Here is a 17,429-nt window from a genome sequence, read left to right as displayed (position 1 = left end):
AGTACTATCTAAAATAAGGAATCCTATCAACTGTTGGGCCACTTCCGGTAACCCGGAAGTGGTACTTTAACTGAATACTTTCACAAATTTTCAAGTAAACTATGATCATAATTACAGATAGATTATTCTGATTTTGTATAGATATTTATAATGATAAAAAGCAAACAGATATGAAATTTGATAAAAATTACTCAACCAGAAGTAGAATTTTATTTAAACAACCATCTGAATTTTTTGTATTATGAAAATATAAATGTGTACATGATATTAAAAACTGTATTCAATATAATGCATATTCCTTCAATAACTATTATTAATTTTATTTTAATTTATAGTTTAACAATAACATGTAAACATTGAAGATGCCGTGTAAATATAAAGATGTAATGGGAACAATAAGCTGCTACGTCCCTGTAGTGTTCCTGGTAATACATTTAATTTTATGATTTTTTTTTTATTTCCACCGTTACTATCATAATCAGACGTAGCTGAATGCTGTTTTATCTATAGCAATTTATTGCAACAAATATTATATAATAATAACTCTTTTTCTATGTTTTTAGGTGACTTTAACTCTTTTTACTTTGCGCGTAATCTAGGTAATGGATATGTAATCATGAAAAAACTCCACCACTGTTTTCAACCTCCCTAAGTGCGAAAATATAATTTTAATATAAAGTTTGATTATAAACAGAGATAAATTATTGTGTATCAATATTATCAATTAGTTATGATGAGAAACAAAGAGATACGATATTTGAGAAATATTAGGCAACTGGAAGTGGTTCTGGTGACCTTTTCCTTTATCTCAGTATATGAGAAAGCCGAGGGGAATGCACTCCCGATTTTTAAACTAACAAGTAACCTAATTCAATACTTATTTTACTTAAGTAAAAGTTATTGTGTTTTTATTATTCCAGTATCACTGTGTGTAAGACAAGAAGCACATGTCAGGTATGCCCATCCTTTGCAGGGCTCAATCGCACAGGCAGGCAGTAAAGAATTTGCCTTCGTGCAAACGGTATCGGAAACAGATAAATAAAACGTCAGTTCGGCTAAACATATTTATAACACACTTGAAAATTATCACAGATGTCATGCTTATTTTTGAATTCACAGTGGCCGATGATGACATTTAACTCTTTTGCACAGATTAATGTTATCGGAGCATTTCGCCAAAGGAGAACTCCAGAAGATTACTTACGCATTGTAAAAGATGACAAGGACAAAAGAAAAACGGTTGGGGCAACACCGTATATTATTACACAAATAAATGATGGCCTTTCAGCAAAATAATGTCACTGAGGACATGAGTCTTAGACTAGACTGGCAAGGATGACAACACTTCCTGTTAAATACAGGCCAGGCAGGAAGAGGCAGGTCAGGGGGAGGGGTCAGATACTGGAAATGATGTCAGAGCGAGGAAGAGAAGAGAAGAGGCGTTAGTATTCACTGCCATCTTGTGGATCAGCATTGAATTACCACCACCACAGCCTTTAAGCAGTCCCCAAGGCACACGTGTGTGACAGCATGCAAACCTCGTTTTTTAATTAACCAGGTTTCTGCTTTCACCGGGTTATTCACCTTAAGCTGATTATGTATGTGCATGTAAACACACTATGTCTTTTATTTCAGCCCACATCCCCAAAAAAATGCATAGTGGGGTAGTTGGTGCTTTGAAATTGGCCCAGTTGGAATGTGTGTGTCTGTTTTTTGATTAGGCCTTGTGACGGTTTGGTTCACCATCTAGCACAGGTTCTAGCATCATGTTTCTTTTGGCCAGCACAGGCTCTGACCCCTCATGACCCTCATGAGCTGCAACTCAGTTCTTTGTTGGATTCCAAAGTGTGTGAGATTTAATTGTCAATAAGAATTAAAATACAAATAAAGGTTTTAGTTTTAAAAATGATAAATTTGGAGTTCTGTTGTCTTGACCGGCCAGTATAAAAGCCCCATTCTACCTACCTTTTTTCCTAGCCATGGATACATTAAAATTTATTATAGCTCATGCTGTTGTTACCATAATAAATGGTGTGGGATAAGAATGGTCATCCCAGCCAGGGAGAAGCATGGGTTATTTCTTGTATGGGAGGCCCGAAAGGAACAATGGACAGACTGGCCAGCTGTGCAGAACGATAACTCTGTGCACCGCTGGTATAAAATAATGGATGGAGTAGCAGAAACCTGAACTTGGCAGTAGTTCCATCTCATGAGCTAGGTGGCAGTGGTCCTCTTATGAGAACACACACCTGTAGGAGTGTTAGGGAAATATGGAGTCCAGAACTGCAGCCCTGTTGGAGTTCCTTTGGATCGGTTGCAGGCACTGTTCGGGGAGGACCACCCTACTTTGTCCAAGGCCCTGAAGTGCTTCCCAGAAGAGACAGAATGGCACAGGAAGCATTCCTGAGTCTGGCACAAAAGGAAGCCTGCTGTCACACATGGACGAGTCAGAGTCGGGAGGCAGCGGGTAAAACTCAGCGGAGGAGGAAAAGGAGGAAGAATTGTTGGTCTATTGTGGTTTATTGTATTATTGGAGTGATGTTTGTGAAGAGGTGCCTGAAGAGAATAAAAATCCTTTATTTTATTCATAAGGATGTGCTGCATTACTGTGTCTGTGGTTTGTGTCTCTCTGGCGCCCCCTTATGGTCACAATGGGCACATATTTTAAGGACGCAGTTATAGTCGTGGCATGTGTCGCAACTTTTTTGGATTTTGCACCTTTATGCATTTTCAAAAGGTTTTTGTTTCTTGTGGAGAACATCTGACATAGCTAGTCAGACAATCAGCTCTGAATAGTGTCATAGGACAGGGGTCCCCAACTCCAGTCCTGGTGGACCACTGTGGCTGCAGGTTTTCATTCTAACCCTTTTCTTAATTAGTGACCAGTTTTTGCTGCTAATTAACTTCTTTTAAACTAATTTTATCTGACTTGTTCTTGAAGACTCAGACCCCTTAATTGTTTCTTTTTCCTTAATTAGCAGCCAAACAATAATGAGATATAAAATGAACCAAAACAACTGGTGTCCAAAGTACAATATCTGAATATAAAGAAAGATGAAGGTCTCAGGAATGTCAATCTGATCAGGTCCCCAAAACATTTTAACAGTGCTGCTCTTAGAAAACAGAAAATCAACAATTTCAGAAATGTCTGTTAATGCACCACGAGAGCAGCAACAAGCCATGGAATTGAAGAACGAGTTTAATTAACAACAAGACTTGGCACCTCATTAAGCAACTGGATGGAGTGAAATTGGTTGGAGTTTGAGGCCCTGACGTAGTTGGACTCCGGTTGGCTCACTCACTTCAGATTTATTTTGGGTTTGGGTGCCGTTTTAGCAAAAAAATGAAGCAATTCAGAGGAACGATGAAGAAATTCAGGGGAACAAATCTTAAAAAAAGCAATTTAATTAAAATGAATTCACAAGAAGTTAATTAGCACCACAAACAGGGCAGTCATTAAAAAAAGGGTTAGAATGAAAACCTGCAGCCACGGTGGTCCTCCAGGACCGGACTTGGCGACCCCTGTGGGGTTGGCTGGCATCCTGACCGGGATGGATGGTTCCTTACATAGCCGGGATGCTTTAATAATAGAAGGATGGAAGGGGATCTCACTTCAGATAAGTCAGAGTTGGGTGGATGAGGGTGCAGCTCACTGAGGAGGAGTGGAAGACAGGGAAGAGACAGAGAGAAGGAAGAAGAGCGTTCAGAGACGCCTATGAAAGGTATTTAAACACAACAAATAATTAGTTTGCACCCGGAACTTGTATAGTTGTGATTGTGTTTAGGATTTGGGGTACTACAATGCCCCCTACTGGTCACAACAATTTTCCAATCTGGAGTATCTCAGGAAACGTTCATATACATAACAATAATAATAATAATAATAATAATAATAATAATAATAATAATAATATAATAAAAGAGACCTGGAGAAAAAAATATGCAAAAGAATATGCAAAACTCTACACAGGGGATTTCAGCTTCACATAGAAATCTGGCACCCAGACCAGTGACACAGAAGCCCTAACCAACACACCACTATGCCGCCCTAAAGCAAAAGAATTTGTTTCTTGGATATTGTCTTATTTAAAGATACCTAATACAAAAGCTTCACGGTATCCTCAAAGCTGCAGGAGCTCCTGTCTGTCAAGACGTATGCTGATATCGTGGGAACAAAAGGAGAGCTCTGTTAATCCACTTCAGAACTGTGCCTTTAGCGTTTATTGTGGATAAAATGTCAGTGTCCCAGACACAAACCTTCCTTTGTTTGCAGTTTGCTTTTACCCGATTATGGCGGCCTAATTGTTTGTCTTCAAGCCATTCTTCTGTTTTGTTTATGTGACTTTACACATTTAGAATGCAACAGAGGAACACTCACTGTACAAGTTATTAGGAACACCAGCACGCTGCTTATCCATGCTGTTATCTAGTTAGCCAATCACATGGCAGCAGAAATGCATAAAATCATACAAATACAAGTCAGGAGCTTTAGTTAATGGTCTCATCAAACACCAGAATGGGGAAAGAAATGCGATCGAAGTAATTTGGACCATGGCGTGATTGTTGGTGTCAGCAGGATAGTTTGAGTGTTTCTATAACTTCTGATCTCCTGGGATTTTCACACATAACAGTCTGTAGAGTTTACTTAGAATGGTGTGATAAACAAAAAGCATCCAGTGAGTGGCAGTCCTGCAAATGGAAGCACCTTGTTGATGAGAGAGTACAGGTTCAAGCTCAGATAACCACTTGGTACAACTGTGATGAGCAGAAATGCATCTCAGAATCCACAACACATTAAACCTTGAATGGGCTACAACAGCAGAAGAACACATCTGGTTCCTTTCGTGTCAGCCAAGAATTGAAAGCTGAAGGCTGCAATGGGAACAGACTCACGAAAACTGGACAGTAGAAAACTAGAAAAATGTGGCTTGGTCTGATGATTCTCCATTTCTGCTGAGGCACATGGATGGCAGGGTCAGAATATGGAGCCAACAGCATGAATCCATGAACCTGACCTGCCTTGTGTCGACAGTCCAGACTGATGGTGGCTTTGTAACGGTGTGGGGAAAGGTTTTCTTGGCATGCTTTGGGCCTGCTAATGTCAATCAATCATCACTTGAATAGCCAGGGGACGCTTGGACAATCCTGGAGCCTTAGACTGTTGCACTTCCGCCACACTAGGAAGTTCTGCCGGAAGAGAATCTGGGCATGCCTGGAGTGCTTCCGGGTGCCCATGCAGCACTTCTGCCACACCAGGAAGTGCTGCAGGAAAATCATCAGGGTGCACCTGGAGCACATCCGGATGCATTATAAAAGGGGCCGCCTCACTCCATTCAAAGAGCCACAGTTGGGTGGCAGAGGACAGAGCTTGCGGGAGAGGAGTGGAGGCGGCAAAGGAAAAGAGGAGAAAGTAAAAGAAAAGACTGTGAGTTTGAGCTATTTGTGGTGGTTTGTGCACTGTGTGTATTATGCTGAAGAAGAAAAATAAAAGCGCCTGTTTTGGGACATTCTGAGTCCGTCTCTGTCTGTGTACCGAGCATCTTTCACTATATATATATATATATATATATATATATGTATATATACACAGTACACACACACACACACATATATATATATATATATACTAACTGTTTAAGCCCGTGCTGTAAAAAGCCTGGAGTCCTAGATTCTATTAAAATCATCAGAAAAAAATTGAAATGTAGAGATGTCAGGTAATTGAAAGAAACGACTCTGGGCATCTCACTCCTAGGAGGATTTGTTTTGCCGACGTGCTCGCATTGCTTGTGCATTAGCGGCGGGAGGAAAAGTAAAAGGGATACCGTTTTACAGAAGCTAGTGGCTAAGCGACTTTGTCTTTCTTCTGAGGTTTTGTTTTGCTGACATGCTGGACTCGCTTGCATTATTAGCTGATAAGCAAGTTTCCTGTTTCGTCGGAGGTGGAGCCCTTAACCCGACTCCACCTCTCACTTCCAGGCCGGACAGACAGACACACTTCCACGCGTAGACGTTTATATATAAGATATATATATTTACATACATATAGTACACACACACATATATATCTATATATACTGTATATAGTAAAAATAGCAGACATGGAGTCGCAGAAAGTGTTGGGGAACCAGCAGACCCCCATTTAATGTAGGTTGGTTGATGGAATAGTGGCCAAAGAAAACAGCACATGAGGATGCCAAAACAATGAAAACAAAGATGTGCCCCTGAGCGGGTCTGTCTCAGAGGCTGAGAGTCAACAAAGTGACTGTCTCCTTTCAGTCCAGGGTGGTTTTATGCTGCTGGTTCCTAGAAGGGACAGGTCTTGATGATGTGGACCTGGAAGTTCAGTCACTACAGATGGAAAGAAATTTTGTGTTAACAAGTACACCCACTCTTAGTAGTATTGCATACCTGAGCTGAGCCCAGAGGAGATGCCTCCTAATCACGCATGTCTGACAGATGCATATATATATCTGCGGTGGGCTGGCACCCTGCCCAGGATTGGTTCCTGCGTTGTGTCCTGTGTTGGCTGGAATTGAATCCAGCAGACCCCCGTGACCCTGTGTTCGGATTCAGCGGGTTGGATAATGGATGGATATATATATATATATATATATATATATATATATATATATATATATATATATATATATATATAAAATGTGTGTGTGTGTGTGTTGTGTATATATGTTTTGGAGCTCCTATAAAATGTTAATTTCCTTTTGGGGACAAATAAAAGTATCATCATCATCATCAATTGTGGTTGTAGTGATTGTGATAATTAGAAGCCTGTTGAATAATATTTTCTTTAAAATAAAACCATCTTTTGAAACTGGACAGGGGTCAAAGTAGTTAGTGTCTGACACCCCCTAGTGGCCACAGTGTAATTAGATTTCACCAAGCACTTTAATGAGAGCCATCTCGCAGAACATGTGCTGTCAGACCCCTCCAGCAGCCAGGTACTCGTGACTTTATTAAACACATTGTGGCCAAAATTGAATTTCTTTTAAGAATAATAAAGCACACGCTGATTGTTACTCCACTTAGAGGTTGCACATCCCTTTAGCTCAAAAGCACACGCTGATTGTTACTCTACTTAGAGGTTGCACATCCCTTTAGCTCACTACTTCTCTTACTGTGTAAGTTTTTGGATTACAAAGACTCCTTGTTTTCACTTTTTGTAAAGCTGGCTTGGGAGAGACTGATTTTGCCTTATCTTGTACACTATCCTAATCCTATGGGTAATGCATCATCCATATTTATTTATCAGACACAATACACCCACATAAACACAATGAACACATAAAACTGGATCCCCAGTAACAAATACAACACATTTAAATGGAGAAGTGGATCAACAGACCCACCAACATAAAGCAGTCACAAAACAGTTTCTGAATTTACAGTTTCTTTTTTTTATACTATTTGTATCTTCAGCCTCCAGTAGGTTGCTGGATATCATGGCCGGCCTGTACACTGGTACTGTGAGTGCTGTGCAGAGTGGAGGCAGGACCTCTGCATTTTTCCCAGTTGATTCTGGGGTTTGTCAGGGGTGTGTTCTTGCTCCTACTCTGTTCAATGCTTGTATGGACTGGGTGTTGGGCATGGTCGTGGGGTCCAGCGGCTGTGGGGCATCTGTTGGTGAAGAAAGATTCACGGATCTTGACTTTACTGACGATGCTGTGATCTTCGCGGAGTCAATGGAGGCTCTGATTGGGGCTCTCGAGTGACTGAGCGAGGAGTCTGAGTGTCTGGGCTTGCAAAGGTCCTGATAAAAACCAAAGATCCAGGTCTTTAATGACCTCTTGGACACGGCCATCAGCAGTGTGTCTGTTTGCGGTAAGAGTGTCGACCTCATCGAGAGGTTTACTTACCTTGGCAGTGACATTCATGTCTCTGGTGACTCTTCCTATGAAGTCAGTAGACGGATTGGGAGAGAATGAGGGGTCATGAGGTCGCTGGAAAGGGGTGTGTGGCGCTCCCGATATCTATGCAAAAGGACGAAGGTCCAAGTCTTTAGAGTCCTGGTGCTTCCTGTCTTGCTGTATGGTTGTGAGACATAGACGCTATCCAGTGATCGGAGACGAAGACTAGACTCCTTTGGTACTGTGTGTCTCCGGAGAATCCTTGGGTACCGCTGGTTTGACTTTGTGTTGAATGAGCGGTTGCTCATGGAGTCCCGAATGAGGCACATTACATGCATTGTAAGTGAGCGTCATTTACGGCACTACGGCCAAGTGGTGCTTTTCCTGAGGGTGATCCAGCTCGTAAGATCCTTATTGCTGGGGACCCGAGTGGCTGGACCAGGCCAAGGGGTCGCCCACGTAACACCTGGCTGCGGCACATAGAGGGTCATTTCCAGAAGGTGAGACTGGACCGTGTGTCTACCTGGGGGATTGCCAACCGGGATCCCAAGTTGTTTCGCCATGTAGTGGGTGCGGCAACGCACTGTACCAGTGCATGCTCCCCAACTTGACTTGACTTGTATTTTCACTTACTTCTTTTTACACATAGTTTGAAACAGATAAATCACTGATTATACTAGAGCTTACAAGAAGGGAGTGAATAATAGAATCTGAGAAATCAGTAAATAAATGTCGCCACAAGCTTCTTTATTGAGCTATTGTGTACATAATTAAGAATTAGGCATACTTATCTATTGAATTCACTGTTTATTTTTCTCTATGCATCGTCAAAGCAGACTGAATGAAACCCGAGTGTTGTGGACTCTTGCCTAAAAATATTCTGCTCAGAGAAGGTGGCACTAGAAATGGAACTGCTAATTTTTCAGTGTGATTTTTCTTCACAGCTGAGCGTCACATTTGACAAGAAGGCAGACTTTTGGTTGCAGTTATCAAAACAGAATTACAACTATTTGGTATCTGCAGCTGTCAAGATCATCTTCTGGGAGGCATGGTTGCACATTAATTCGTGCTACTGCTACATGGATCTAGCAACCTGGGTTTGAATCGGGTGCCTTGTTGTTGTCTGTGGAGATGGAGAGCAGGTCATATCATTCTTTTAGCTGTAGGTTTATTCTACTCCATGACCGGGTTGATCAGGGGACATTCTAAGGTTAGAGGCCAGGAGAAGGCTAACCAATCTGTGGCAGGAACAAAGCAAGCCTCTTACAGTGAGAATACAAGTTCGTTACTAGAGCCACTTCAGGATAAGGTTTACATTTAGGTTGTATGATATATTGTAATTTGTGACAGAAATCTTAATAAAATGTGTTCATCTATTAGAAGGAAATTAAAATGTTCAGGTATGAATCCGGACGTTTCTAGTTAAGGTAGTTATTTCAGGTAAAAAAGACAGAAATTTTGAAGTAAGGTAGTTACCAGTATATTTATTAATTATGGCACTAGAGAGTGATGAGTAGCACATGCAAGTTAGAATTTCACTGTACTTTGTACAAGTGACAATCAAGACCCTATATGCTGTGGGGAACAGGCCAGACATAGACAGGTAGACATGTTTAAAGGTCACCACACACGTTTATTTACAAATATATACAATGATGAACACGCACAAATCCAGTGCCACAGCACCAAACACCCTCTCCACGGGTCTCTCTTCCAAATGTCCGTGGGCCGCCTTTCCTCTCCTCCCGGGAGCATCGTCCTGCTCCCGCTCTCGACTCTAGCTCCCTGATTGTAGGGAGGTGGCCCCTTTTATTCTTACCCAGATGTGCTCCAGGTGCCTGATGACACTCTTCCAGCAGCACTTCCTGGTGTGGTGGAAGTGCTGCCCTTGCACCTGGAAGCACTCCAGGCGTCCCTGGAAGGATCTTCCTCCACCTTCCCAGGTGTGGTGGATGTGCCTGTTTCCCGGGCTCCATGAGGCTCGGGGCGCCCCCTGCCGGTGGCCATGGGCCCCAATGGGCTTGAGCCTCTTTGCTCCTTTCCCGTGGTCTCCTCAAGCTCCAGGGTGGTTTTCCCCTCGTGGCCCGGGGGACGCATAAACTACCTCCCGGTCCTTCCAGGCATCCCGGCTGGGTCTGTCCCCCAGCCTCCTGTGACAATGTATAAATCTATAAACATTATGCTCACTAAAAAAAAAAGTCAGTATGTGATATAAATAAGAAAAACAATAAAGTGTCTTCTCATACGGAAAAACATGAGTTCAATTAGGTAACTCACTTGTGTTAAAAGCAGATGTCTGAATTCAAAACTGGGTGTGCTGTGACTTTTGTGTACCACCCTAGCCATACACTAATGAAAGTGATTTGTGCCTAGACAATGTTGAAATGAGCTTTGAATGCTCTATAGTGTGTAATTTTGCCTTTTGAAAAAGACATCATGTTGGAATAAAAGGGGGACTGCAGTGCCTACAGTGTGAAGTGTGCATGTTCTCACCATGTCTGTATGGATTTTGTCTGTTGACTCAAATTAGGTTGATAAAGGACTCTAAACTGACCCTTAGAGTGTTTCAGGCAATGAACTGGCATCCCATCTGTTTTGTCATGGTAGGGTCCTAGGGACCCTATTCGTCTTTATACTCTTTATTACGCAGGCCTTAAAAGAACGTCCCAAATCCCAAACTCTCGTACCACACTATCTGGATTGACTGATACTGTAGATCAATACCTCCTCCTTTTTTTAACATTCTGTAACATCAGGTAAGTAGAGTACCAGATACCAGAAAATGCAGGAGAAAAAGATATACATTTATTCATGCAAAATAGATAATATGCCTAAAATAATAAACCAAGTAAAACAAGTGTGATGAAAACACCATTACAACCCAAGCTGCAGTTCATCGTGTGCCCATATGCTTACTACCAGGTAGCTATCTGTCTTATTAGCCTCTGGTCTGAGTTGATGTTTCCTCCCACATGACCTTTGAATAGAGTAACAAAAACATCATCCTCTCTCTGACACACCAACAATGACTATGTTTAGCCAATTAATTATTCAGAAAAAGTGTGTCAAGAAATGTTACAGGGATCCTTTATGCTAACAGCAATACGTCTGCATAATGCATCATGACCGGGACTGCCAAGTCAGACATTGTCTTTTTTTTCAAACTTTATTCCTTTCTAGTCATTCTGGTGTGTGTTCAGACCATAGTGTGTGTACTGTATATATATTTATTTATCTACTGTATCTATTTATATACCATATTTATTTATTTAAAGAGCTTCCCCCCGGTGTCCAATAAAGTGCTATCTATCTATCTATCTATCTATCTATCTATCTATCTATCTATCTATCTATCTATCTATCTATCTATCTATCTATCTATCGTCACAGGTGGCTGGGGGTGGTACCTAGCCGGGACGCCCAGGAGGACCGGAGGAGGGCTTACACCTCCCCCAGACCACGTGGGGGCGACCGCCCTGGTGGCTTTGGGGACCACGGGAATGGAGCTTGGAAGCTCAACCCTATAGGGGCCCGTGGTCACCGCCAGGGGGCACCCCGATGCCTTTGGAGCCCTGGACTTCAGCACTTCTGCCACACCCAGAAGTGCTGGGGAGAAGAGGATCGGGGACACCCGGAATGTTTCCGGTTGCGCAGCCGGCACTTCCACCACACTGGAGAGTGCCGGCGGAAGATTGTCAGGAGGCACCTAGAGCACATCCGGGTGATTATAAAAGGGGCCACCTCCCTCCATTTGTGGGCTGGAGTCGGGTGGAAGATGACGGAGCTCGGGAGGAGAGGAGTGGAGGCGGTCAGAGACAAAGAAGAGGCATTGTGTTGAGGGCCTGGACTTTGGGTTGATTGGTGCTGCGGCACTGGGTTGTGTGTGTTCACCGTTGTAAATATTTGTATAATAAACGTGTTGTGGTGCTTAAGAACATGTCTACCTGTCTGTGTCTGGGCTGTTTCCCACACTATCTATCTATCTATCTATCTATCTATTACACAGACAGACAGACAGACAGATAGATAGATAGATATGAAAGGATCTATCTATCTATCTATCTATCTATCTATCTATCTATCTATCTATCTAAACTGGCATCATGCAAGGATCCTCTTATTTTGGCAATGTAACAGCTCAGAAACAAGCCCAGGCCTCTCAGATCAGCTTTGACCATGTCAGCAGTTAAGGATGCACAAATGGTGTTATGGGCAAACAAGAACGAGAGGATATACTGTACAGGTAAGTAAGTCGTAAACTGCCTTTTGCAACCTGCCTTCAGTCCAGATTTTCTTCTCGGGGAGAATTGGCTCTAAGGTCATACACACTTAAATAATGCCTCTGACATGTCCCACTCTGGTTAACTCTCCCAAGGTCACAGACACATTGCTGAAACATTGGGAGTTACAATGGCATATTTTAAGAAAGAAAGGTGTTTCATTCTTTAAAATATCTTAAATGGCAATTTATCAACAAACACAAGAATATTAATTATTAATCTACATTACACCATCCAGAGTTTGTTCCTGCTCACACTCACTGCTACCAAGATGTTTTCTCAAGACCCTGTAGTGTAAAATGTTAGTTCAACTCATTGGGGAGATTCACTAAAAATTGTTTGTTTTAACATTTCCTACTGAATTGTATAAATAACATTGTCGGGTGCACATAAATTAATTTATTCAATCAATTAATAGAATAGCTAATTTCATTATAAAATATAAAAAACAACAACATTGTAATTCCCCACCATGCTAAACAAGTTTCAAAAATTGTTTGAATCAATTCATTTATGTGTGTCCCACGGTTTTATTTAGTCACATAGAACCACAAAAATTGTGGTTAAAGTAAAATTTATTTTGTGCTTTTTAGTGCATTTACAACTAAAGTAAATAAAATCGTTTTACTTAAAAATGTTTTTATATATAATTTATTATAGCTGCACAGGCATTAGGGCTGGGGCCATCTTTCTGAGGCCTACCTGTCTGCTGTCACCAACCTATGTGATGCTTTTGTCTTTCCTGCTGACTTGATTATTGTATGTGGAGAGAAAACACATTTGCATTTCCTCTTGTATTATATGCAGCCAGAGCAAAGAGAAGTAGCTTATATGAGGGGTGACCCAAAAATAATGAGAATTTGGAAATAAGAAGAAAATCACAGGGTTCAAAGTCCAGGAAGTAGGGGTTTGGGAAACTGTTGTCATCCCATTTTTCCTGAGAAACTGCCGCACACTCAATGCTGTGTGTCGTGATGCAGAAACAACTCGCCCGATCGCCACAAGTTGGGTCATTTTCTCCACACTGCATCACGCAAACGCTTGAACACTTCAAGTATGCTGCTTGGCCAAATGACAGAGAGCAGTCTAGTATACGCACCTAGCGTCAAATGTCAGAACTAATGCTCCTCCAGTCTACAGAAAAAAATTATTGTTATTTTTGGGTCCCCACTCGAATAATTAGGTTACGACAAAATGTCTGCAGTGCTTAATTCTGCATTTAAAAAATTTTGAATTTTTATTTTCAGAAATTTGTAATAATTTTATGCTTAATACTTAAGCCAAGGGAGTACTGAGCAGCTTTTGTTGATATCGAATATGCAAATACATCTGCTGATGGATCTGAACAGATCAACAGTAATGTTCCTGGAATCATTGGGTGTTTTAGGTCTTTCAACATCATACATTCTCATCCACTTGACCCAGTTGGGGCTGATAAACACATGCTTGTGTCCAGTTGCCCCAACTCTCTCCTCTTTTTGAGCCATGGCCATAAAGAGGCTCTCTCTGCAGCTTCGGTGGTCTGCAGATGGCTCTCCTTCTCTTGCCTCCTCCTATGCCCATGTAACTATAGGCCTTGGTTAGGGAGTGGGAGTTTGCTGGCATTGCCTGACCATTCCCACATATCTGGTGAACTTCCTCTCCATGACCTCGGCCAGATGTTCTTTCAATGGGACAGTCAGCTCCAATATCACCACTTTCTTAGTGTGACAAGATGACAATGTCTGGATGCAAAGTAGTGTCAACAATATGGCTGGAGAACTTCAGCTGTCATTCAAGGTCCACGAGTAACTGCCAATTCCTTGCTGAGGCTAAGGTGCTTAAAGATGTTTACAATGTAGTATTTGGCTGCTCACCTGATCTAACAGAAGTGATCATCTGCTTACAGGGGCAGAAACGCTTACTTGCAGTAATTCCTACACTGATGGTCTTCAAGACTTGATCATAACACCATCTGTAGTGGTTCATGCCTAGTGCTTTGGAGCAGCTACTTAGGATGTGTTCCAAGGTGCCTTACTCGAAGCATAGTGTGCAGACAGGAGACTCTACTTTACCCCATATGTGCAGGTTCAAATGGGTGGACAGAACATTATACACTCCCTGGATAAGGAATTTTATGTGGTGTGACTCTGAGTTCCATATCTCAGACCAGGTCATCTGCTGCATTCTCCCATTTAGGCCACATTAATTGTTGTCTCATGCCCTGTGTGCTCTTTCCTTCTTAACTGCTGCTCTAACCTCTTACTGTGCTAGTTGCTACTCCTCCTTCACCGTGGTGGTTCTAATGTGGGAATATTTGAAGGAACCTAACCCAGCTCTCCCTCGTGTCAGTACATCCACCAGCCTCTTGTAGCCTACCCTTGCCTCCACCTGTTGAATGGCCTCCTCTGCCCTCCCTTTCCTTCCTGTTTTAACTCAAATACCAGCTACCTTTGAATCATCTGAGTCCCTGTACTGCATCACTCCTTTGATTCTCATAGTCCTCCACAGACTTGAAAGGGAGATGTAATTTGCTTTGACCACTGAGTGTGATGCTACTTAGGCTCTTCAGTAGCCCCAGCATATCTCCTGAGGTAGCTGCTCACTTTCTCCTCCAAGATCTTGACTTTGAAGATTAGTAGTTTGTAGATGAGGAGTGGCCAGAAGTACCTGGGAAGAATACAATGGTGATACAGCCATGTCTTAAACTTCTCTGGTAATCCAGACATGTGTAGAGCTCTGTGCAGGTTACTTGCATAAATGCAGCATCCTTTGGGGAGATGTCAAAATCCTTCCCTAGACTCTTGACAGAAAATATCCATCCATCCATCCATTATCCAACCAGCTATATCCTAACTACTGGTTCACGGGAGTCTGCTAGAGCCAATCCCAGCCAACACAGGGCGCAAGGCAGGAAACAAACCCTGGGCAGGGCGCCAGCCCAATGAAATATCTGCAGTGAGAAATTCTGTATTTTGTTAATTACTGTTTATTATTGTGGGGTATGTTCAGGCAGGTCATTCGACCTGCCCCAAACTGCTATTGGTCCAAAAAAAAAAACAATAAGTGCATACTATTCGTAAGATACCATAAAAATACAAAATATACAAATATTAATGCACAAAGTAAAACAGTTAAACATATATGACAAAAAAAAAGTTGGACGTGAACGTCAGTAGGCTTTGCTCCCGAGTTACCCGAATTATTCTATAACATTTCAGTAATTACTGCTCTGATGCTGATCTTTCTGATCATAAAATACGTCATTACGATAGCAACTGGCAAGACGAATTCATAATTAATACCAGAATTACGGTATTTGAGGGTTCCTCTAGAGTGCCTCTTTCTCTTGCGCGATTTGGCTCAAAAACAAAGCAGCTCATCGTCATCTCATAACAGGCTTAAGTTTCAAGTTTAGTATCTTTCTGTCCAGCTGTTTCAGCTGTATCCATCCTCAAGAAACTGACACACGCACACACAAACAGACACACACCCATCATCAAGATATCCATGTTTTTGGCATCAGGAGACCCTAAAACCAGAGGTCGAAATTCTTGACGAATCTAAAATTTTCGCTCCTCCCCCATAGATGATAGGTTATATTGGGGTGACGGCGCATTTTTTCGGTATCAGGGGACCCTAAAACCAGAGGTCGAAATTCTTGACGAATCTAAAATTTTCGCTCCTCCCCCATGGATGATAGGTTATGTTGGGGTGACCGCGCAAAGGAAAAAATGCGCGGCATCCATGAATCATCTTCTTTCCTGATGATGGTACCTTTGGAGCAACCAGTAGTTTTCCAAAGTGGGGTGAAAGGAGTGAGAAAAAAGCAAACGATTGTCCCAGAATATAGAACAGCGATTCCGAAAGTCAAGAACACAAGGTAAGACTTTCACCTCGACTTCCGTGTTCTGCAATACGTTGTTACTGTAGCTAAATTGTCTTCTAATTAGCCAGCTTCACTGACTAAAGTGAGATCGCTGATGTTGGGACTAAATTTATCAGTTGATAAAATCTGGTTGTGTTTTCTGCATGATTAAGAAAAAAACATTGGAATATTAGAGTCAGGTGTATTACGTTATGCAGGTAATCTCGAATGGCACAAACGTATGGAATGCCATTTGTACCAATATTAAAAAAATAAAAAGGTAATTATCACATAAATAATCACATGAAAAGGTGCAATGATGTATATAAATAAGTCATTACATTTTGAAAAACTGCAGCAATTTATATAAAAGGCTAACTGAATGATAGACGACAAAACCGGATTAAAAGAGACCTTTTGAAATAAATAATACACTATTTTGAAATATGCCATCCGGAAAAGTCTCACAATGAAATATAAAAAAACCTTCAAAAATTATTTTTAAATAAAACCGACAAACGTCAAAATAAAAGTACATTACTGAAACAGAATAAAACAGATGTAACAGTTCATAATAACTAGTACTATTAATATTTAGTATTATCAAATATCGTGGTCTGTTTTACAGAATTAATTTATTTTTGTAGTTCAGTTATAAACAAAAACACTGCCTGCATTTTGCTTTAAAATCAACACTAATTTCAGACTTTTTTTAAGAATTAGAAAGAGCGACAAGCTATGCACTGAATTGTAAATGTTACTATTTCAATAGCTCTGTCTTGCATCTTTGTTTATCAAACCTTTTCACAAGAAACCCTTAGGCAATGGAAATATATAACATATATTAAAAATGAACAAAATGTTAAGTTAATTAAAAAAGCCCAGTTTTTTGGATAAAAGACACACCCCACCTGGCTATGCCCCTGTTATTTATCCTTAAGAAATTCCTATTCTTTTTATGTTATGATTAAGAAATTCAGGCATTAATAAATAATAATAATAATAAATAATACATTGTATTTACATGGGTGGCGCAGAGGGCAGCGGGTTCGCTTCCCGGGTCCTCCCTGCGTGGAGTTTGCATGTTCTCTCCGTGTCTGCGTGGGTTTCCTCCGGGTGCTCCGGTTTCCTCCCACAGTCCAAAGACATGCAGGTTAGGTGCATTGGCGACCCTAAATTGGCCCTAGCGTGTGCTTGGGGTGTGTTTGGGGGGGCTTGGAGTGTGCGTGCCCTGCGGTGGGCTGGCACCCCGCCCGGGGTTTGTTTTCTGCCTTGCGCCCTGTGTTGGCTGGGACTGGCTCCAGCAGACCTCTGTGACCCTGCAGTTAGGACATAGCGGGTTGGATAATGGATGGATGTATTTACATAGCGCCTTTCACATGTTTAAGGAGCTTAGTAAAATGATTATTCAATAAAATCACGCAGGCTGTTTTTTGAAAT

This window comes from Erpetoichthys calabaricus, chromosome 7 (assembly GCF_900747795.2).
Source record: "Erpetoichthys calabaricus chromosome 7, fErpCal1.3, whole genome shotgun sequence".
Classification (NCBI taxonomy): Eukaryota; Metazoa; Chordata; class Cladistia; order Polypteriformes; family Polypteridae; genus Erpetoichthys; species Erpetoichthys calabaricus.
Note: the sequence above shows the minus strand (reverse complement) of the source record.